Source organism: Heterodontus francisci, chromosome 11, assembly GCF_036365525.1.
Source record: "Heterodontus francisci isolate sHetFra1 chromosome 11, sHetFra1.hap1, whole genome shotgun sequence".
NCBI classification, from domain to species: Eukaryota; Metazoa; Chordata; class Chondrichthyes; order Heterodontiformes; family Heterodontidae; genus Heterodontus; species Heterodontus francisci.
In genome coordinates, this window is record NC_090381.1 from 114096160 (window position 1) to 114119392 (window position 23233).

At 46.0% G+C, this 23233-nt stretch overlaps 1 protein-coding gene across 10 annotated transcripts in view; it reads left to right on the plus strand.

The window, feature by feature from the left end:
• LOC137375477 (phospholipase D1-like) overlaps nt 1-23233 on the plus strand; it is a 235373-nt gene that overhangs the window by 69778 nt on the left and 142362 nt on the right. For 7 of the 10 annotated variants that reach the window (XM_068042781.1, XM_068042780.1, XM_068042779.1 and 4 more), the window contains exon 2: nt 5184-5248. The gene's annotated coding sequence lies outside the window, so the exon portion shown is untranslated. Of the gene's footprint in view, nt 1-5183; nt 5249-5475; nt 5688-16225; nt 16427-23233 lie in introns of those variants that run through there. The other 3 variants (XM_068042786.1, XM_068042778.1, XM_068042785.1) reach the window with 2 other exon arrangements.

Below are 23233 nucleotides of genomic sequence, written 5' to 3' on the forward strand. Positions count from 1 at the left end.
GGTAATGCTCAGGAGAGGGAATTCTCCGAGTGCAAAGTACGAGCACAGTGATCTCACCTGGTTCCAGAGGTTAAGCAAGATTCCACAGGAATCAAAATCCTCCTGCTAATAATTTTAGTATGGAAGGAGGAGGATTAGATCCCCAAACCAGGAGATGTTCAGGAGCAGGCATTTCTATGCTCAGTGAGCGCCTCTCGACCAGCTTGCCAGCTTACTTCCATTGAGCCAAGATCACCCATTTCCACCTGAGACATTCAGAAAGGTTTTTTTCCCTGGTGACTGCCAAGGTTTTACTCAGCCAGGAATAGAGGCACACAGGCCTGGTCTGTATGCAGTTAGCTGCGCTAGAACCACAGCTTCATCAGTCAGTTGCATTGGTTCACTCCAACCACGGGAATACAAATGGCGAGTGCCTGAATGATCACACTTAGCAGAGATGTTAGGAGGACTGGGAGTAATATATTAGCGTGGATGGAGGATTGGTTAATGGGCAGAAAACCGAGTGTGGGGATAAACGGGTCATTTTCGGCTTGGCAGTCAGTAATTAGCAGTGTTACGGTGAGGTGAGGAGGGGGGTCTCAGGCTCCCCTCTTGCCCCTTCTACTTATTTGACCGCAACAGGGTTTATTTCTTTTAAACAGTGGTTATGTTTACCAACTCTGTGAACGTTTTACCTTTTTACCTTTACTGCGATTGCGAAAGAACCAGTTGGACAGGTTTTCTTGAGTTTAAACAAGAAAGATGTAAGTTTATCATACTTAACACTGTAACCCGATTTAAAAATACTAAAACTATGCTACACATTCACATGAGAATCACACACACACAAATAGAGTACAGAGAGAAACAGAGTTAGTGGTTGGATTAAAGCCCAGAATAAATGGAACTTAAATCCAGTAGTCCTCGGCTGAAGCTGTATTCTTGAAGTCCTCGCTGGTCAAAGTGCACTTTGATTGGCCTGCTTGGCTCAGGGTTGCTTAAAGGCAGAATTGCATTTGGATTCTCCTCCCCTTGTCACTGGCTGTAGCAGCCTGCAGGTTTGGAGGGTCCACAGTCACAGACGGTTTTCACTTGATGTTTTCTGGGCAGAGAGAGAGGAGAGAGAGAAAGAGAGGCCAGCAGCAGCCTTCTCAGCTACTGTCCACTCGATTACTGCCTGTCTGCTTGGCTGTGTAACAAAACTTGTTTCTTCAGAGATGAACAGGTGGTCACACGGTTCTGCTCAATCCCCTTTCATTTCCAATGAGGTTTTTCTGGAATCTTGTAATGAAATTCAAAGTTCTACATGCCCCAGGATGTCCATTCACACTTGGAGGGGTTTGGCTCTTTCAAAGTCAATGGGTGAGGATGGCCTTGATGGCCATGCTAATGAAGCCATTCCAGGTAATTCAATCACTTAGAGCAAGCCACTGTCATGGCTGAGCTTCTTTTTAGACTTTTTGTCTCCAGTTCAGTCTCCTGGTATTTCAGATGTAAATGGCAGTGGCCATCTTGGCTGCTATTTTTTAAAATGTTACTTGTGGGGTTTTTTTCCATTAAAAATCTAAGGTAAATTTCCAACCGATTAAATTAATATATCCTATTTGGCATATAGGGTTTTCCTGACAGCAGAGTGCCACAAGGGTCAGTGCTGGGGCCTCAGTTATTTACAATCTATATTAATGACTTAGGTGAAGTGACTGAGTGTAATGTGTCCAAGTTTGCTGATGACACACAGCTAGGTGGGAATGTAAGCTGTGAGGAGGATGCAAAGAGACTTCTTAAAAATTCTTTCATGGGATGTGGGTGTTGCTGGCAAGGCCAGCCTTTGTTGCCCATCCCTAATCACCCTTGGCAACTGAAAGGCTTGCTAGCTTATTTCAGAGGACGGTTAAGAGACAACTACATCGCTGTGGGTCTGGAGTCACATGTAGACCAAACCAGGTAAGGACAGCAGATTTACATCCCTAAAGGACATTAGTGAACCAGATTTTTTTTTTTACTACAATCGATGATAGTTTCATGGCACCATTATTGGGACTAGCTTTCAATTCTAGATTTTTAAAAATTATTAATTAATTGAATTTAAATTCCACCAGCGCCATGGATTTGAACCTGTGCCCACAGAATATTAGTTTGGGACTCTGGATTGCTACCTCAGTGACATTATCGCTACGCCACCATCTCCTCCCCAGACAGGCTAAATGATTGGCCAAGAAGGGGGCAGATGACGCATAATGTGGGGGAGAATAGAAAAGCGGAATATTTTTTTAAAAGTCAGATACTGCGTAATGTTGGTACGCAGAGGGATTTGGGTGTTCTTGTACACAAATCATGGGACGTTAACCTGTAGGTACAGCAAGCAAGGAGGAAAGCAAATGGGAGGGGTTTGAAATACATGAGTAAGGAAGTCTGACTGCAATTGTACAGGACTTTGGTGAGAACACAACCTGGAGCACAGTATACAGTTTTAGTTTCCATACCTAAGGAAGGATGTACTTGCCTTAGAGGGAGTGCAATGAAGGTAGATTGATTCCTGAGATGAAAGAGTTGTCCTATGAGGAGATATTGAGTAGAGTAGGCCTATACTGTCTGGAGAAGAATGAGAGGTGATCTCATTGAAATATATAACATTCTTACAGGCTTGACAGGGTAGATGCTGCGAGACTGTTTGCCCCTGGCTGGAGAGTCGTGAACACAGGATCACACTCTCAGGATAAGGGGGTCGGCCATTTTGGACAAAGTTGAAGAGAAATTTCTTCATTCAAAGGGATGTGAATCTTTGGAATTCTTTACCCCAGAGGGCTGTGAATGCTCAGGTATTGAGTTTGTTCAAGAATGAGATCAGTAGATTTTTGGATACCAAGGGAATCAGGGATATGGGGATAGGACAGGAAAGTGGAATTTAGGCAGACGATCAGCCATATTGAATGGCAGAACATGCCTGAGGAGACTTATGGCCTATTCCTGCTCCTATTTCTATGTTTTTATGTTCTTATGCTTGTTAAACAGTCAGCATTTCAGAGTGATGAGTTTTTATAAGGGGGAGATGGTGGTGTAGTGATAATGTCACTGGACTAGTAGCAGCCAGGCTAATGCCCTGGGGACATGGGTTCAAATCATGCCCATGACAACTGATGGAATTTAAATTCAGTTAATTAATAAAAAATAAATCTAGAATTGAAAGCTAGTCTCTGTAATGGTGCCACAAAGCTATCAGTGATTGTTGTTAACAACCCATCTGGTCCTTCCTTTAGGGAAGGAAATAGCCTAGCAAGCCACTCAGTTCAAGGGCAATTAGGGATGGGCAATAAAAGCGATGCCAACATCCCATGAATGAATAAAATTTTTTTTTAAATCTGGCGTCCTTACCTGGTCTGGCCTACATGTGACTCCAGACCCACAGCAATGTCGTTGACTCTGAAATGGCCGAGCAAGCCACGCAGTTATCAAGGACAATTAGGGATGTGCAATAAACACTGGCTTTGCCTGCATCCTATGAAAGAATAAAAAAAGTTGGGCCTACTTCAGCTCAGTTTTCACATAACAGCATGGCTGATGGGCGAATGAAAGATATTGGAGTCTATCTGCTACAGTTTTGCCTGCTCCCTTAATTTATCTGTGTGTCCCTTTGTAACTTTCTGCTCCCATCCATACAACACACTGTGACTCTTAACGGCCAAATGCTGGCGAATTATTCGATTGCAAAAAGTACCAGAGTTTTTACTAACTATGTGTTGTAAGCCGTTGTCATGCCAACCGTGAGATCAAGTTGCTGCAACTCAAGGCTCGAGTTCCCTTCTCTGTGGTAAGATGAGATGGTTTCAAAATCCCAAAGGGTTTTTATTGGACAATAAATGCTGCTTTGTTATTCAGCTAAATTTGAATAATAAAATTCCGCCCCAAATGTTTCCTGCCAAACTATCTCTTCATCATTGCAGTTTGTCTCCTGAAAGGGGTCAGGTCCTTCCTGTCGAGCAGTTCCATGGGCGGCCATTCTCGATGGTGGTTAGGAACAGACAGTCAGCTATTCAACTAAGGGAGGCATTGCCACCCATTCGAAAACTGGCCTCAAGCGATGGCTATTTATACATGACACTCAGTGACCACAACAGGCTCCCTGGATGGTTTTACAGGAAGCACTGACCCCCAGTTGCCTGAACATCTGAGGACAGCTCCCTCCATAAACCTTTCCGACTCTCTCCCACTCTCTCCTCCTTTAAGACACTCTTTAAAACCGAGCTCTTTGACCAATCTTTTGTTCACCTGCCCTAATATCTCCTTATGTGGCTTGGTGTCAAATGTTGTTTGATTACCCTCCTGTGAAACAGCTTGGGATGTTTTACTATGTTAAAGGAGCTATATAAATATGAGTTGTTGGTGTTATTTTCTGTACAGTTCAGCTTCACAGTGCAGGGAAGATCTCCTGGTCCTGTTCAATATTTATCCCTCAACCAACATCACTAAAACAGATTATCTGGCCAATATCACATTGCTGTTTGTGGGATATTGCTTTGCACAAGCTGGCTGCCACATTTCCAACAATACAATAGTGACTACACTTCAAAAGTACTTCTTTGGTGTAAAGCCCTTTGAGACATCCAGAGATCATGAAAGGCGCTATATAAATGCAAGTATTTTAAGTCTTTTTAACATCGGATCAGGTGTAGACTAGTTCACACCTCCAGCCTGGTCTAATAGAATGGATCATGGCTGATCTGTACCTCAACCCTATTTATCTGGCTTCGCTTCATATCCCTCGAAACTGTTACCCAGCAAAAATCTGTTGTGGTGGGCTTGGGGGTGGGGGCAGGGTGGAGTGGGTAGCGTGTGGGTGGAGGATAGGGAATATGGGGCTAGGGGAGGATTTGAAGGTGTGTGGATGGGTGGGGGTGTGGGTGGGGAATTGCTAGATGGAGTGGGTGGGTGTTAGGACATGGTGGATGTGGGGTTGGTGTGGTGAATGCAGTTTGGGGATGGGTAGAGGGTGTGAGCCGAGTGGGTGGGTGGAAGCTCACAACCTCTTGTGGCGATCTTTAGTTCCTGTCTGTGAGGGGAAGGCCAGTGTTGTGACAATATAGTCACTGTGCCTCGATTATTGTGCTGGTTTTCTGACTAACGGTAGGTGAAGAAGCTGCAAGTTTTTGGATAGTAATTCAATCTTTGCTAATGTTGGCTGTCTTTCATCTTTACACCCTCGACAGATGCTTTTTGGCTGTAAAGAGAAGGAATATTGAATGCAACGGGAGGTCCACGTTCAAGCACAAAGGTTAGTGTTAAGAGATACTGAGAGCAATGCTGCAAAACCAAAGTCACTGTGAGGGACAGTCACATCAGACCCTGTATTTCCTCCTCATACACCCCTCCCCCCAACCCAATCATCTGTACCTCGACTGCTGTCTCTTCAAAGCATTGGGATTCTGATTGGCTGTTTTTTGAGCCAATGCTGACCCTCCGTTGAATCTTGACATTGTTTGCTTGTTGTACTTTTTCCAGGTACCCATTCTCCACAGGTGCTCTTTGAGATGATAGCCGTGGCTCAGTGGGTAACATTCATATCTCTGAGCCGGAAGTTTGTGGGTTCAAATCCCACTCCAGAAACAAAAATCTGGTTAATACTCCCAGTGCAGTACTGAGGGAGAGCTACACTGCTGGAGGTGCCATCTCTCGGAGGAGACATTAAACTGATACCTGTTCTGTTCCTTCAGGTGGGCCTAAAAGATCTTATGATGCTATTTCAAACAGCTATATCGGAACAATGGGTTATCTTTAAGAAAGAGTTGCTTCAGGCACAGGCTAGATACATTCCAACAAGGGTGAAAGGTTGGGGAGACAAGAACAGGCTCCTTGGTTGACGAGGGAGAGAGATAATGATGAAACAAGAAAAGAGGGTGTATGATGCATGTCAGGTGAACTCATCAAATGAGAATCAGGCCATATACAATAGGTTGAGAGGGGAGGTGAAGAGAAAAATAAGACTGGCAAAGAGAGAATATGAGAATAGAATGGCAATCAACATAAAAGGGAACCCAAAAATCTTCTACCAGCACGTAAATAGTAAGCAAGGAGGAAGGGTTGGACCTATTAGGGACAGAGAGGGTAAGATGTGCTTTGAGATGCAGTACAAGGCTAATATACTTAATGAGTACTTTGTATCTGTGTTTAAGAAGGAAATGGAGGTTGACAAAATATCAGAAGGAGCAGAGAGAGTAGAGGCAAAAGATAGGATAAATATTGAGAGGGGAGAGGTACTAAAAAGACTGGTTATGCTTAGGGTAGATAAGTCCTCTGGTCAAAATGCATTACCTCACATTTGTCCGCATTAAACTCCATCTGCCATTTCTCTGCCCAAGTCTCCAACCGACCTGTATCCTGCTGTATCCTCTGACAATCCTCATCACTATCCGCAACTCCACCAACCTTTGTGTCGTCCGCAAACTTACTAATCAGACCAGATTAAGGATAGTCAGCATGGATTTGTAAAAGGCAGATCATGCTTGATTAATCTAAGTGAATTTTTTGATGAAGTAACAGAGAAGGTTGATGAAGGGGATGCAGTGAATGTTGTTTATATGGATTTTAAGAAAACATTTGATAAGGTACCACATAAAAGGCTGGCTAAGAAAATGGAGGCTCATGGAACAGGAGAGTCAATGTCCAATTGGATAAAAAAAAATTGGCTATGGACAGAAAACAGCGAATCTTAATAAATGGTTGATTTCCAACTGGAGAATGGTAGACAATGGTGTTCCCAAGGATCAGTGCTGGGATCACTGCTTTTTTTGATATATATAAATGACCTGGATTTTGGAATACAGAGTAGAATCTCAAAATTTGCTGATGACACCAAACTTAGAGGAGTGGCAAACAGTGAGGATGATATGAACCACCTGAACAGGACATAGATAGGCTAGCAGAATGGGTAGAGAGGAGGCAGATGGAATTTAATACTGACAAGTGTGAGGTGATGCATTTTGGCAGAAGGAATAGAGAGAGAAAGTATGTACTTAATGGCACAGTTCTAAAGAGTGTGCAGGAACAGAGGGACATGGGGGGGCATGTGCATCTATCTTTGAAGGTGGCAGGACATATTGAGAGATTGCTCTCATTCCAGGGCTTGAAAGTTGTAGCTATGAGGAAAGATTGGATTGACTAGGATTGTTTTCCTTAGAACAGAGGAGGCTGAGGGGTGACTGAATTGAGGTGTACAAAATTATGAGGGTCCTGGATAGAGTAGACAGGAAGGACCTGTTTCCCCTAGCAGAGAGGTCAATTACCAGGGGGCACAGATTTAAGGTGATTGGTAGCAGGATTAGAGGGGACATGAGGAAAAACTTTTTCACCCAGAGGATGGTGGGTGCCTGGAATTCACTGCCAGGAATGGTGGTGGCAGAGACCCTCAATTCTTTCAAAAGGTACCTGGACATGTACCTGAAGTGCTGTAAACGGCAAGGCTATGGACCGGGTGCTGGAAGGTGGAATTAGACTGGGGGGCTAGTTTTCAGCCAGCACAGACATGACAGGCTGAATGGCCTCCTTCTGTAATTTTTCTATGGTTTTATGGTTAGTAAAGCATATGGGATCTTGAGCTTCATAAATATAGGCATTGAGTACAAAAGCAGGGAAGTTATGCTGAACCTCTATAAAGCTCTGGTTAGGCCACAACCAGAGTATTGTGTCCAGTTCTGGTCACCACCAGAAGGATGTGACAGTCCTTGAGAGGGTGCAGAGGAGACTTATCAGAATGGTTCCAGGGATGAGGGATTTTAGTTACAAGGTTAGGTTGGAGAAGCTGGGGTTGTTCTCCTTGGAGCAAAGGAAATGGAGGGGAGATTTAATAGAAATGTACAAGATTATGACCGGGTTAGATAGATTAGACAAGGAAAAGCTGTTTCCATTAACAAATGGTACAAGGAATAAGATGGAAAGTTTGGGGCAAAAGATGAAATGGGAATATGAGGAAGCATTTTTTTACCCAGTGGGTGGCAATGACCTGGAACTCGCTGGCCACAAGGGTGGTGGAATTGGAGATGATCCATGACTTCAAGAGGAAGTTGAATGGCCACCTGAGAGAAATAGACTTGCAGGAGATTCAGCCAGGGAGTGGGATTGACAGCATAGCTCCGTGGAGAGCTGGCATGGATTCGATGGGCCAAATGGCCTCTTTCTGTGCCATAAATGATTCTATGACTCTATGAATAGGGAATTATCCCTGGTGTCCTGAGCAATATTTATAAACATCACGAAACAGATTATCTGGTCATTATCACATTGGTGTTTGTGTCTAGAAGTTGTGAAAAGCATGATATAAATGCAAGTTTTTCATGACTTTTAGGCATAGAAAGTGGAGAGACCATTCAGCACCTCAAGCCTGTTCTGCCATTCTATTAGATCAAGGCTGATCTGTCCTTCAATTCCATTTATCCACATTTACTTCATATCCTTTAATACCTTTACCCAACAAAACTCTCTCAATCTTACTCTTCAAAGGTCTAATGGAACCCTCAGCATCAACAGCCTTTTGAAGGAGCGAGTTCCAGATTTCCACTTCCCTTTGTGTGAAGAAGGTCTTCCTGATTTCATTCCTAAACGACCTAGCTCTGATTTTAAGGATATGTCCCCTTATTCCGGATTCCCACATCAAGGATCTGGAGCAACAGTGGTTAAATGGGATTGAACCATGGTCTAGCTGAATGGCGGGAGAGGATAAAGGGGCTGACTCACCTCCTCCTACTCCTATATCCCTGTCAACTCCCAGCACCTTCCATCCCCAAGTTAGGAGGAAAGTTTAGTTTGACAATTAAAGTGGAAACTGAAGTGTTGTGTTTATTGCAGAGATTGTGGCAAATTTTGCTGGGCAAGTTTTATTGTTTCAAGATGATTGAGGGAAACCTTTTGTGATGAGCAGATTCCTCTTCTAGATCCAGGTTCTGCTTTTCTTCCCCTGAACATACAGCATGGGCTTTGAGTGTAAAATCAGTTAATCATTCGTAGCTTTGGTTGATTCTCACATGTAAAAATAGCTGCGTTCTACTTCACGAATATGTGCTGGCGTTGTCAATTTCCCCCCATCTCCCAGCAATTTCTCCCCTCTCCGACAACTGCTGCCTCCTGATTGAAGTACAGTTTCATTGGTGTCTGTTGTCTTGAACGCCTCTCTCCACCTTATTGTCCAGCTGCTGCTGTCCTTGCGGGTTATAACTTAGGCTACGTGGGGAGACTGGAGAATATTTTTCTCCTTGGAGCAAAGAAGGTTAAGGTGGTTTTAATCAAGGTGTTCTAAATTATGGGGGTTTTGACAGAGTAGATACAGGGAAACTATTTCCACTGGCTGGAGGGTCAGTTACCAGAGGGTGCCAGAAGTAAGGTAATTTGCAAAAGAACCAGAGGGGAAATGGTAGCAATTTTTATACACAATGAACTTTTATGATCTGATGGCAGTACCAGAAAGGAGGGGTATTGAAAGGAGATTCAAAAGTAACTTTCAAAATACTTAAAATGAAAACATGTATAGGGCTATTGGGAAGGACCAGAGTGGATTGGGACTAATGGAATAATTCTTGCAGAGACCTGGGACAGGCGTGATGGGCTGAATGGCCTCCTTCTTTGCTGCACGACTCCATGATTCTATGACAATGCATCTTGGCAGGCTCTTCAACTGCAGGAGGAGGCACTGCAGTCACCCTGACGTCGACACTTGTGCACTTTCCAGCCGGTGTTGCAGGGTTGTAATCAGGAGTAGGAACCAATGCTGGAGTCAGTGTTTCGGGGCAGAGTGGGGGAAGGTCAAGGAAGTCATGATCCACCCCGCCCTCTCCCCATCAGCATTTTGAGGTTGGCCAACATGAGCCCGGAGGACTGCTCGGAACCGCTGCCATTTTCGGGCTGCCGATCAGTGCAGTTCTCAGCTTGGCCTCTCGAACTGGATAAATCAGCATTACCCCAGACCCAACCTCTGTGTCCAACCTACCAACTTGACCAGATCACATGTTCGATTCCCCCATCCCATCTCCAGTTGGCTAAATCAAACTGTGCCACAGGTAGGAACCTGGGCGATTTTACCTCTTTTGATCTGAGGTGTTGAGGCCCACACCGCTGGGACTGACTGAGATTAGTTCCTCCTAAGGGTTCTAACTGTGTCAAGTGGATCAAACTTGTGAAAATCTTAATCCCTGATGTGGTTGATCTAGATTCATTTTTAGATTTTGTTTGATTTGGTTCTGACTCGGAAGTTCCGAGCAAGATCCAATCGTAACCTCAAAGTGAAATTCAAACGAGGTGGCTAGCATCTTGGGATGTTTTACAATGTGAAAGGTGCTATATAAATGTTGTATAGTGGATAAAGACACCAGTCCGCACGGCCAGGAGAGTGAAAGGTCTATTCTCTTCCAATCTGAGTTCAGCTGGCTTCTCAAAGCACTCAAGGGCAGTGATAAAAAGAAAGAACTTGCATTTATATAGCACCTTTCACACCCTCAGGACGTCCCAAAGTGTTTCACAGCCAATTAAATACTTTCTGAAGTGTAGTCACTACTGTAGGAACCATGGCAGCCAATTTGCACACAGCCCACAAACAGCAATGTGATAAATGACCAGATCATCTGTTTTAGGTGTTGGTTGTGGGATCAATATTTGCCCTGGACACCAGAGAGTTTAGCATTTCCCACCAAAAATAGCACCAACAACAATGCAGCACTCTCTCAGTACGGGCACTGGGAGTAACTTTGTTATTTCGGGAGAGCAAAGGAGAAAACTTGGGATGTGAAGGGAGGGGATGGGGAGGGAAGCGGACCCAAAGCAGGGTGAGGTAAACTAGTTTTAGTGTTAATTCTGGGAAAGGGTGGGGTTACACTGTTACATGCCTAAACCCTTCAAATTGCATGTTAGGGCTGTACAGAGAATGAGTACCATGTGTGCTGAGGGTTTATTTTCCCAATCTAAATCTTTAAATGGTCCCCCAACTCTCAATCCTGAGTGAGACTCGACGGCTGAGCGCAGTGGAGGTGCCAAGAATGAGGAGCTGAGCTTATTTTCTAGCTGGCTGGTGGTCAGCACAGGAATGCTTGGGCCATCTGCCATGCTGGGAACAAGCCAGCAGAGGCCACAAGATTGTGTTCCAACAGAACTGCAGCTCACTGCCATATTAAACCACTGCCCACTTTGATCTGAGCTGGGATGGAGCCATGGCAGGTCGACGCAGACATATTAACTAACGTGCCGGATACCTGCACTGCTCCAGAGTAGTAAGTGGTTCAGCAAGAGCAACAACAACTTGCATTGATATAACACATTTAATGCAGTCAAACATCCCAAAGTGTTTCACAGGAGCGGTATCAAACACAATTTGACAGCGAGGCACATCTTGGGATATCAGGGGCAGGTTGGTCAAAGAAGTAGGTTTTAAGGAGTGCCTTAAAGGAGGAGAGAGAGGTAGAGAGAGACGGAGAGCTTGAGGGAAAGAATTCCAGAGCTTTGGGCTCAGGAAGCTGAAGGCACGGCCGCCCCGGGTGGAGTGTTTTTTCCAGACAAAAATCACAGAGTGTGAGTATTTTTTAATTGTTGTGACTGCTTTACATTCTCGGTTACTGATGTTTGTTGATTAAATACCTACAAAGTGTCGCACATTGACCTGGACTGTATGTGAGCCATTCTCTACTGAAATTATGTCTGTGGCTAACACATTATCACGATAGCAACACCTTTGACTAGTCAACAACATCCATTCAACATTGCTGGTCTAGAGTTTGTGTCAATCTCATATGTTGTTGTTGTCTGTCATCCCAAAGGACCTTGGCATCTCTTTCCATTAGAGAGAGATGATGACGTGCAGCTTGAGAGACATCACTCCTCAAGCAGACAGCATGGCAAGGTGGCAGGTCTCACAAGAAATAGGGGTAGAAGCAAACCATATGGTCCATTGAGCCTGCTCTGCTGGTCAATACGATTACTGCTGATCATGGGCTTCAATTCCAATTCCCTACCCATTACCACAACTGGCACAGGGATTAAACCCATGGTGTTGGTGTCTTTTGTATCAGTTTCAAGACATCTAGCCAACTGAGCTAACCGATCCCCAGTGTCCACTGCTGTCTCAGGGATAAATTTGTGCACTTGAATAGGAGCACAGGAATTGATAGACTAAGATCACCAAGGTCCATCCATTCACCTCTACCATCCTGGTTATCATATGATGCAATGATACTGAGTTATTGAGCAATCACAGGGATCAATCTCTATCAATGAGTACAACAGACCCAGACATGGTCGGGGGGAGGATTTATGTTCTCCCCCACAGCGTGTTTGGAGATGGAGAGAGCATTTAATTAGGCAGGACGGTGGTGGGTGTGGACCTCGCCATCCTCCGCCTCCACCCCAATTAAGTCCGTGGCCCATGGATGACCTTCTGCCCTGCTGCCAGTTGAGGCCCTTAAGTGGGCAATTAGTGCCTGATTAAAGGCCTCATCCCACCTTCGCTGGTATTAGCCCAGCAGCGGGTGTGCCTGTCACCACACAGGAAGCATGACAAGAAAACCTGTGGAGGTTGCTTGCTGGCTTCCTGGCTTGCTTGGATGGGGGCAGGGGGTTGCCCTTGTTAAAAGGCATTTAGTGCCTGAGTGGGGGACCCGGAATCGGGAAGTGGGGAGCCTGCTGGGAGCCACCCCCCTGCCTTTGCTGCTGAACCCCCCTAGAACCAGCCCCGCAACCGCCCCCAGCCCCAGCGAAACCCCTCCAGCCATGACTCACCTGCGGCCTGGGTCCCTCAACGATCCTCGGCTCCGGTGGGTGCATTACCAGCAGCAGCCAGCGCTTCCACAGCGCTGCTGCTCAGTAAAAGAGCTGCTGGCATCTGACTGGCCGATAGCTCTCCGTGGGCGGGACCTCTGTCGCCAGGGTCCTTAATCCTGGGGAAGGCCCACCGCTGTCCACTTAAGTGAGAATTGACATGTACTGCGGTGGGCCTTCTCCGGAGGAGGAGATGCGGGGCTCCTGCTGGCTTTTCATACAGTGGCCAAGACCCCTCGTCGCCCACATAAAATCCACCCCCTCCCCCCGAGGTGAGGAAAACCCCCAGTGATAGAGAACTTTGGAAACTAGAGGTTCAAAGTCATCTCTTCCTCCCAAGCACGCTACACTCTCCACTGAGTAGAATATTCTCAGGAATTTAGAAAAATGAGAGATGATCTTATTGAAATGTATAAAATGTATAAAATCCTTAGAGGGCTCGACAGGGTAGATGGTGAGAGGCTGTTTCGCCTGGATGGAGAGTCAAGAACTAGGGTGTAATGATTTCAGGATAAGGTGGTCAGCCATTTCAGACTGAGAGGAGGAAAAATTTCTTCACTCAGAGGGTTGTGAATTTTTGGAATTCTCTAGCCCAGAGAGCTGTGGATGCTCAGCCATTGAGTATATTCAAGACTGATCAATAGATTTTTGGGCACTAAAGGATATGGGGAAGGGTGGGAAAGTGGAAATGATGTGGAGGATCAGCCATGCAGGTGCAGCAGGCAGTTAAGAAGGTAAGTGGTATGATGGCCTTCATAGCGAGAGGATTCGAGTACAGGAGCAGGGATGTCTTGCTGCAATTATACAAGGCCTTGGTGAGACCACACCTGGAATATTGAGTGCAGTTTTGGTCTCCTTATCTGAGGAAGGATGTTCTTGCTATGGAGGGAGTGCAGCGAAGGTTCACCAGACTGATTCCTGCGATGGCAGGACTGATGTATGAAGAGAGATTGGGTCGATTAGGCTTGTATTCGCTAGAGTTTAGAAAAATGAGAGGGGATCTCATAGAAACATACAAAATTCTGACAGGACTGGTCAGACTAGATGCAGGAAGGATGTTCCCGATGGCGGGGGAGTCCAGGACCAGGGGTCACAGTCTAAGGATAAAGGGTAAGCCATTTAGGACTGAGATGAGGAGGGATTTCTTCACCCAGAGAGTGGTGAACCTGTGGAATTCTCTACCATAGAAAGCAGTTGAGGCCAAATCATTAAATATATTCAAGAAAGAATTAGATATAGTTCTTAGGGCTAAAGGAATCGAGGGATATGGGGAGAAAGAGGAAACAGGGTACTGAGTTTTGGACGATCAGCCATGATCGTATTGAATGGCGGTGCGGGCTCGAAGGGCCGAATGGCCCACTCCTGCTCCTATTTCTTAGGTTCTTATTTCTCTAACAGAGGTCTTTAAAATTATGAAAGGGTTTGCTACAATAAATGCAGGAATGATGTTTCCACTTGTGGGGGAGACTAAAACTAGGGGTCCTAAATATAAGATAATCATTTATAAATCCAATCGGGAATTCAGGTGAAACCTCTTTACCCAGAGAGTGGTGAGAATATGGAACTCGCTACCACAGTGAATGGTTGAGGTGAATAGCATGGATGCTTTTAAGGGGAGGAGTGCCTAGCGACAGCATGGGTCCAATTCCCTGCCTCATGGTCCCAATGAACCCTGGGGTAGGTGGGGATTGACATTGCAGGATCAGTCTTGGCACAGAAACCTTTCCCAGATGGACTGGACTGGTGGCACAGAGTTAATCAACATTTCTCAAACCTTTCGCTCTTTCGATGTCAATTTCAGCCAACTTCCTTGCAATTCATGTGAGTAAATGTCTCACAGACCCGATTGGTTAGGACCCGATCTTTCCACACCACAACTTTGCAACAAATTGTGCAACAACATTGAGGAAAGTTCTGAGCATTGGCTTCTGCCTGTGAGTACCTCAGTCACATACTCAATATTTCCTCACCATTTTCATCTTCCTCTTCTGGCTGTTCTCCCACCTTTCACCCTCCGTAAACTTAAGATCATCCAAATACATACAGAAATAAAAAATCTGGTATGAGTAAAAGTGACCGTGAAGCTTTCGGATTGTTGTAAAAACCCAACTGATTCACTGATGTCCCTTCAGAAAAGGGAACCTGCTGTCATTACCTGATCTGTATCTGTGTGTGACTCCAGTCACACAACAATATTCTTAATTGCCCTTCAATTGCATCAATAACTCAGTGGCTCAAGAGAAAGACCCCACCACCTTCTCAGGGCAATTAAGGATGGGCATTAAATGCCAGTCTTGACCGACTCCCACATCCTGAGAATGAGTAAAACATTTCCCTTTACAAAAAAGGCCTCAGTGATCTAAATCAAACATGGTGACTGATGAAGGGGATGACACTACAACAACAACATGCATTTATATAGTGCTTTTAACTTAGTAAAATATCCCAAGGCACTTCATAGGATCATTATCAAACAAAATTAATGGAGGAGAGAGAGGCAGAGAGGTTTGGGCAGAGAACTCCAGAGCTTAGGGCCCAGGCAGCTGAAGGCACGGCCGCCAATGGTGGAACGATGGAAATTGGGGATGGCCAAGAGGCCAAAATTGAAGGAGGGCAGATGACTCGGAGGGTTGTGGGGCTGGAGGATGTTACAGAGATAGGGAGGGAGTGAGGCCATGGAGGGCTGTGAACACAAGGACGTGAATTTTAAAATTGAGTGGGAGCCAATGTAGGTCAGTGAGCGCAGGGAGTGATGGGTGAATGGGGTTGGATTCCAAGTTGGAATGATGGTGTCACTGCAATTCGATTCGATCCCTTTCTCCTGGTGCAATATTATTTCTCAAAAAAACCTGAACCCTGGAAATGGTGTTCATTTTGTCAGCAGGCCATGATATTTGCTATGTGGTGGAGTTTGCAGATACGGTTCCTTCTTTTCCCCACTTCCTGCACAGCATAGACTTCCGCCTTCCATCGGAGGGCAGTACAGCCAAAATCTTCCCACCCAAAACTGGCCAAGTTTGCCGATAGGTGAAGGTTTTATCACAGCAATAAAATTTCTTTCTTTTCAGTACAATTCTGTGAATTGTGAAAACCTCATTTAAATTTTAAACACCACCCTGACTGAGGAGCTGTTGCTAAGAAGCGCTGTGTGATTCATTATGTCCCAACTGTCACCCTTTGCAAGACGGATTTTCTCTTGTTAACCTTTTTGCAATTCCCAGTAATACCCTAACAGTATAGAATGACTGGTCTTTGTTCCAATTATTCCAGAGGATTTAAATCACTCTGAAAACCCAAATAAAAGTGGAAGCCGACAGGAGCATAACTGCTGTGCTTAAGCTGGAGTCTAATTCTCGCAGTGCCCCAAAAAGCGAGAGTGGATAGAGCAACTCCTGTGTCAGAGTTGAGTGGCGTTTGAGGTGGGAGGGACTACAGGGAAGCTGTGTCTCTTTGGAAGTCGATGTTGGCCAGTGTGGGTGAGGCTACAAGTTCAGCTAGTTGCTGCACTGCAGATTGTGGCTAAGTTAGGAGCTCATGACAGCTTGTCTAGTTTCTCTGTGAAAATCGTCTGGATTGTAACAGGAACTTCAAGTTTTGCCTTTTTTTTGCTCACTCTGGGATTGGAATGTGCACCATGCAGTCAAGGGTTCAATTATGTTCAGAGGTTAGTGTCAGTGTCTCTCTCTCTCTCTGTCTCCAGCGTGTCTCTCTCTCTCTCTCACTCACTGACAGACCTATTTATTTCCTACACTGTGCATTCAAAGACTGCTGTTCAGTTCTGGATTCCCTGCATCTACTAGCTGGATTATTAAACCCTGTCTTGGTCACAGTGACTATTGGGCATTCCTTGCCTGTACCCTGATCCCATTCCTCCCTGTGCGTGATCCCATTCCTCCCTGTGTCCGATCCCATTCCACCCTGCACCTTCATCCCATTCCTCTCTGTGCCCGATCCCATTTCTCCCTGTGCCTGATCCCATTCCTCCCTGTGCCCGATTCCATTTCTCCCCGTGCCTGATCCCATTCCTCCTTGTGCCCGATCCCATTCCTCCGCGTGCCTGATCCCATTCCTCCAGCTGCCCGATCCCATTCCACCCTGTGCCCGATCCCATTCCTCCCTGTGCCTGATTCCATTTCTCCCTGTGCCTGATCTCATTCCTCCTTGTGCCCGATCCCATTCCTCCGCGTGCCTGATCCCATTCCTCCAGCTGCCCGATCCCATTCCACCCTGTGCCCGATCCCATTCCACCCTGTGCCCGATCCCAATCCTCCCTGTGCCTGATTCCATTTCTCCCCGTGCCCGATCCCATTCCTCCCTGTGCCCGATCCTATTCCACCCTGTGCCCGATCCCATTCCTCCCCGTGCCTGATCCCTTTCCTCCAGCTGCCCGATCCCATTCCACCCTGTGCCCGATCCCATTCCACCCTTTGCCCAATCCTATTCCACCCTGTGCCTGATCCCATTCCTCTAGCTGCCCGATCCCATTCCACCCTTTGCCCGATCCCATTCCACCCTGTGCCTGATCCCATTCCTCCAGCTGCCCGATCCCATTCCACCCTGTGCCCGATCCCATTCCACCCTCTGCCTGATCCCATTCCACCCTGTGCCCGATCCCATTCCACCCTGTGCCCGATCCCATTCCACCCTGTGCCTGATCCCATTACTCCAGCTGCCCGATCCCATTCCACCCTGTGCCTGATCACATTCCACCCTCTGCCTGATCCCATTCCTCCAGCTGCCCAATCCCATTCCACCCTGTGCCCGATGCTATTCCACCCTGTGCCCATTTTCTGGTTCTGATGAATTTTTATCATTCTTTCTTCTGAATCTTTTGCCTAACAAAACGTCAATGTTGGGGTATGGACCATTTTCATAACAACTGCATCCATTGACAACAGCTAACACTCCCAGGGCAGGTACAGCACAGGGTTAGATACAGAGTAAAGCTCCCACTACACCGTCCCCATCAAACACTCCCAGGGCAGGTACAGCACAGGGTTAGATACAGAGTAAAGCTCCGAGTACACATTCCAATTAATGCATTTAAGGGCCAGTCTCAGCTATCCTTACCGCATCAATTACGAATGCCTGCTCCCGCAACTGACCAGGCTGTTTTACAGTATGGTGGGTGTTGGTCACTCTAAAGCTGATGTGTCAACCATCACTCAGTGTGAATCACTTCCACGTCCAAGGAGAAGGTTGTGGATTCATGCCCACTCCAGAGACTTGAGCGTATAATCCAGGCTGACAGCCCAGCGCAGTTCCGAGGGAGTGCTGCACTGTTGAAAGTGCCGTCGTTTGGACGGGGTGCTAAACTAAGGTCCCGTCTGTCCCCTCAGATGGGTGAAAAGATCCCATAGACGCTATTTCAAAGAAGAGCAAGGGAGTTCTCCCTGGTGTCCTTGGTCAATATTTAGCCCACAATCAACATCACTAAAAACAAATGAATGAACTGCTAATTTATCTCATTGACAGTCTCCATTGGTTGAGTGGTCCGAAACGAGAGGGGCCACAGATACAAAATTAAATGTAAACATTTTAGAACAGAGGACGGGAGAAGTGTCTTCACACACACAGTGTTGCAAGACAATAGAAGTCACTCCCAGGGTTACTGTTGAGGCAGAAACACTGTCAAGATTCAAGATGAGAATCAATCATTCAACGGTACAGCCCAGAAAGAGGCCATTTGGCCCATCATGCCTGTACTGGCTCTTGGAAAGAACTATCCAATGAATTGCACTCGCTCTTCTCTTTCCCCATTGCCCCGTAGAATCAGCTTGGTTTGTCTCAGTTGAGTTGACAGCACGGCACTGCCATGGCCTGAACTTGCCACAGAATTTGAAACATTGAGGTAGAGAAGTAGTCCAAAACTAGGGGCCATATATAGAAGATAGTCACCAATAAATCCAACAGGAAATTCATTATAAACGTCTTTCCCAGAGAGTGGTGAGAATGTGAACTCACTCACTGTGGTTGAGGTGAATAGTAGAGGTGCATTTAAGGGGAAGCTAGATAAACACAAAGAATAGCAGGATACGTTGATAGGGTGAGATGATGTAGGATGGAAGGAGTCACATGTGGAGCATAAATGCCAGCATGGGCCATTTGGGCCGAATGGCCAATTTCTGTGCTATCAACTCAGTGTAATTAAATTGTATAAAGTGGCTGAAGCAAAAGGGGTTGTCAGAATATGGGGAATGAGGCAGGGTAAATGTGATTCGATCTATTTACTCATGTGGAAGGTATAGGCCAGCACAGACTGGTTGGACTGAATGGCCTGTTTGTGTGTGCTAACTTTGATATGTTTCAACATGCATGTTGTATATGGCTTTGCGCCACATAAATCAGCAGCCGCACATTGACCAAGAGAACAGTTTCTAGACTTCAAAATATTCTGTGAGTCGCACTCTGCCAGAAGGTTCCTCTATTCTTCCACATCTCAGATGACTGTGAGGCTAACAGCACTGATCGAATTGACGGCGAGCGTAGCCTTTCACTTTCCTGTTTGCACGTGGTGGAGGGATCTCCCTTTTATTGTGATAGTATCATTGATTTGTTAACTCTTTCATTGTCAGCAGTGGACATAGAGTCATAGGGCTGGATTTTATGGGCCCCCCTGAGCGCGGGGTCAGATGGGTGGTGGAGGGGCAGACGGTCCATCATCGCCCTGTGGCCAAGCGATTTTCCCGGAGATAGGATAGGCCGACGATGGCCATCCTGCCCAGAGGCCAATTGAGGCCCTTAAGTGGCCTATTAACGGCCACCTAAGGGCCTCTTCCCACCGCCACTGGAATTTAACAAGCGGCGGGGTGGGGGGTTGGTGCCTCCGCCATGCGGGGAGGGCGCCTTGTAAATCGAGGTGCCCTCCCTGTGGGCTTGAGGGGGGCGGGTCCTCCTCTGTGGGCAATCTGACGGCCCCGGCCAGGAAACAATGCACCTCCCAGAACACCACTCCCTCTAGACTTTATGACAACGCCCCCACCCCTTCTCACCGGGACCTTCCAGCCTGGCCCTGGCGATCCCGCCTCACTTACCTGAGGTCCGGGGTTTCAGTGCTGGGCCTGTGTCCAAGGACTCTGTAGTACCGGCAATGGCCACTGCTCCCTGTGATTGGCCGGCAGTTTGTACAGGCAGGGTCACTGTCTTTAAAGGGACGGAGATCCTGACGCTAAACACTTAGGTTCCAGAACAACAGAGGTTTGCACAAGGGTTGGGGGGTGTTGGGGGGTGGGGGGGGTGGCGGGAGTGTGAAAAGGCCGAGGCAGGGATCCCCTTGCCTTTTTGGCCCGGCACTGGGAGCTTCGCCTTCTCCACAAAATCCAGCCAAATAGTCATTTACAGCACCAAAGGTGGCCATTCAGCCAATCAAGTCTATGCTGGCTCTCAGTAGAGCAAGGCAGTCAGTCCCACACTCCCTCTCTATACCCAAAGCCCTACAAGTTTATTCTCTTCAAGTGCCCATCCAATTTCCTTCTGAAATCATTAATTGTCTCTGCTTCCACCACCCTTGTAGTCAGTGAGTTCCAGGTCATTACCACTCGCCGTGTAAAAATGTTCTTCATCATATCCACTCTGCATCTCTTGCCCACAACCTTAAATCTGTGTCCCCTAGTTCTTGTACCATCAGCTGATGGGAACAGTTTGTCTAACTTATCCAAACCTGTCATAATCTTCTAAACCTCTATCAAATCTCCCCTCAATTTCCTTTGCTCCAAGAAGAACAACCCCAGTTTTACCAACCTAACCTTGTAACTAAAATCCTCCATCCCTGGAACCATTCTGGTAAATCTCCTCTGCACCCTCTCAAGGACTCTCACATCCTTTCTAAAGTGTGGTGACCAGAACTGGCTGCAGTCCTCTAGTTGTGGCCTAACCAGAGCTTTATAAAGGTTCAGCATAGCGTCCCTGCTTTTGTACTCTATGCTTCTATTTATGAAGTCCAAGATCCCATGTGGTTTGCTAACCATTGTCTCAATATGTCCCACCTTCAAAGGTCGATGCACAGCCCCAGGTCCCTCTGTTCCTGCACACTCTTTAGAACTGTGCTATTAAATCTATATGGCCTGTCTCAATCCATTCTGCTAAAATGCCTCACCTCATACTTCTCTGTATTAAATTCCATTTGCCACTTGTCTGCCCATTCTGCTTGCATAAGTAGGCTGAATGGCTTCTTTCTGTGCCATAACATTTCTAACTATGTCCTGTTGCAGGCGGTTTGTATCATCCTCACTGTTTTTCACTCCTCCAAATTTGGTATCATTGGTAAATTTTGAGATTTTACTCTCTATTCCAATATCCAAGTCATTTATATATATCAAAAAAGCAGTGGTCCCAGCACTGACCCTTGGGGAACACCACTGTTTACCATCCTTCAGTCTGAAAAATAACTATTAACCACGACTCGCTGTTTGCTGTCCTTAAGCCAATTTTTTAATCCAAGCTGACACTGACCTTCCTATTCCATTAGCTTCGATTTTGTTAACCAGCCTTTTATATGGTACTTGGTCAAACGGTTTCTTATGATCCATATAAACAACATCCACCCCATTCCCTTCATCCACCTTCTCTATTACTTCATCAAAAATTCAATTATATTAGTCAAGCACAATCTACCTTTCACAAATCTGTGCTGTCTCTCCTTCATTAACTCAAACCTCTCCAAGTGCCTGTTGAGTTTTTCTCTAATTATTGTTTCTAAAACCTTACCCACCACTGATGTTAAACTGTAGCTCCTCGGGAGGATATTTTTTGGAGGGGTGGGTGGCTATGTTTGGTTCTGAGTTTGCCAGAGCAAATAAATCTACTTCAAAGGTTTATTTTTTTGAAACAGGATTTCCAAAATAGGATTCAAATAGAAACATTGGCTGCAATTTTGACCTCTTTTGCCCGACAACAATATTTTTCATTTATCCAGTGCCTTTAATGCAGCAAAGCAGTCCCAAGGTCCTTCACAGGCATGGAATCGGAAAAAATTGACACCAAGCCACATAAGGAGATATTAGGACAGGTGACCAAAAGCTTGGTTAGATGTAGGTTTTAAGGTGTGTCTTAAAGGACCTTGGACCACACAAATCAGTGGCCAAGATGGTCGAGAGAACAATTACTGGACTTCAAAAATAATCCATGTGTCCCCATAAAGGTTCCCCTGTTCCTTCACACCTCAGAAGCCTGTCGGGAGGATAGAGAGAGGATGCGAGATGGAGAAGTTTAGGGAGGGAATTCTTTTTTAAATTCATTTGTGGGATGTGGGCATCGCTGGCAAGGCCAGCATTTATTGCCCATCCCTAATTGCCCTTGAGAAGGTGGTGGTGAGCTGCCTTCCTGAACCGCTGCAGTCCATATAGGTACACCCACAGTGCTGTTAGGAAGGGAGTTCCAGGATTTTGACCCAGCGACAGTGAAGGAACGGCGATATAGTTGCAAGTCAGGATGGTGTGTGACTTGGAGGGGAACTTGCAGGTGGTGGTGTTCCCATGCATCTGCTGCTCTTGTCCTTCTCGGTGGTAGAGGTCGTGGGTTTGGAAGGTGCTGTCAACGGAGGCTTGACGAATTGCTGCAGTAGATCTTGCATATGCTACACACTGCTGCCACTATACGTCGGTGGTGGAGGGAGTGAATGTATAAGGTAATTGATGGGGTGCTAATCAAGCCACTCCACCACTTTGAACGCACAAACCACCCTTACATCCTGAAGGTGCAGCATCTTGTGTTGACTGCTCTGTGAGACATTGGAGCTACTTCAGCCTCCAATGATAAGAAGGCGGCCAATAAATGTTGGCATTGCCAGAGACACCCACATCCTGAGAATGAATAGTTTAAAAAAAAGACACAATCATAAAAACATGGCAGGCAGTGCAAATAGGGCTGGAGCTTCACAACAACACGCATTATTCTTTCAAGTTTTTCTGTTGCCTTGCTGGAGGCAGTGGGGATCTGGCTGGCCCCTTATTGACCCCACAACAGAGACAAATTCCAGCATTTGGCCAATGATCAACTGTGTCTGGGGAGCAGGGAGCACGGAGGCTAGGTCTAGGTGAGTACTCGGCCACAAAAGCTGTTGTCTTAATCACCGTTGACTGATGGGTGTACAGCTTAATGAGAATGTTTCTGTGGTAGCTTGATAAGCTTAGGATTTCTGCAACCTCATCAGGCCACTCGACAAACTAAATAAACACTTTAAAGTTGCAGCTAAACTATTGTTCAAAATGAGTATGTAACAGACCCTGAACTGTGCTATATGCTCTGATGAATCAGCTTCCTTACATAGTGTAACATGTAGATCCCATATTCTCCACATTAATAATAAGGACTTGATACACAGCCCATTTAATTATTTGCAGAACTTTCTTCTCTCCCTCATGTTCTCACCATAGAATCACAGAATGATACACCACAAAAAGGGGCCATTCGGCCCATCAAATCTGTCAAACTGTCATGAAACACAACTGGTTCACTACTGTCCCATTAGTGA